Genomic DNA, 1,285 nt, shown 5'->3' with positions numbered 1-1,285 from the left:
GAACTGATGCTGAAGCTGAAACTCCAATACTTTGGCCACCTCATGTGAAGAGTTGACTCATTGGAAAAGACTCTGATGCTGGGAGGGATTGGGGGCAGGAGGAGAAGGGGACGACAGGGAATGAGATGGATGGATAGTATCACAGACTCAATGGACATGAGTTTTCCGGGAGTTGGTGATGGACAGGGAGGCGTGGCATACTGCTGCGATTCATGGGGTCGCAAAGAGTTGGACACGACTGAGTGACTGAACGGACTATATATAAAATAGATAAACAAGGACCAATTGTATAGGATAGGAAAGTATATTAAGAATATTCTAATAATCTATACCAAAAAAGACCTTGATGCTGGGAAAGACTGAGGGTGGGAGAAGGGGATGACAGAGGATGAGATGGTTGGATGGCATCACCGACTCGATGAACATGGGTTTGGGTGAACTCCGGGAGTTGGTGATGGACAGGGAGGCCTGGTGTGCTGCGATTCATGGGGTCGCTAAGAGCTGGACATGACTGAGCAACTGAACTGATTCTGAAAAAGAATCTATATATTCTATATAGAATTTTTGTTTATATATGTATCTGTTTGTTGTACACCTGAAAGGAACACAACATTGTAACTCAGTTCAGTTCAGTCGCCATGACAACTTAAGAGTTTGAAGAGGCCTCAGAAACCGTCCTGGAGAAGTAAACAGCAACCTATTCCAGTATCCTTGCCTGGGATTTCATGGACAAAGCAATCTGGCGGGCTACATTCCAGGCGGGGGAGGGTGTCGCAAAAGGGTCAGAGGGGACTGAGCAACCAAATAACACCAGGAACCTTCCAGTCTAATTTCCTCCTTTTCCAGGCTGTGCAAAGAGGTCGAGGACAATTAAGTGGAGGCTACGAGTAAGTCTTCCGCGGGGCAGTCAGGGGCGCTGTGTCTGTTCCTTTACTAGAGCCAACCTAACAAGTGTTAGAAACAACAGTTACACGTTAAAACCAAGACAAGCCTATATGAAATACCCTCCAAGTACCTTGATGTTAATTTTTGTTGCAAAATCCTGAAAGGGAGGGCTAGACATTTTCACTAATAAGGAGACCAAGTTGAGGGGCGGGGCAAGGCTTTTCTCCCGGGTCCTTTAGTAGAAAGAATAAAGCCGCAGCTTGCACACTCCCCACCCGCCCCGCCATTTGGAAATAGGGGTGAAAGACTTTTTGAATAGGCTGCCGCAGGGACACCAGGTCCCCGCTGCTCCCTCTGCGGCCTGGCGGGGCGGGGCGGTGCCCGAGCCGGTGGGCGCAGG

The sequence above is a fragment of the Bison bison genome, unplaced genomic scaffold (assembly GCF_000754665.1).
Source record: "Bison bison bison isolate TAMUID 2011002044 unplaced genomic scaffold, Bison_UMD1.0 scf7180017864498, whole genome shotgun sequence".
NCBI classification, from domain to species: domain Eukaryota; kingdom Metazoa; phylum Chordata; class Mammalia; order Artiodactyla; family Bovidae; genus Bison; species Bison bison.
This window is presented reverse-complemented; position numbering follows the sequence as displayed.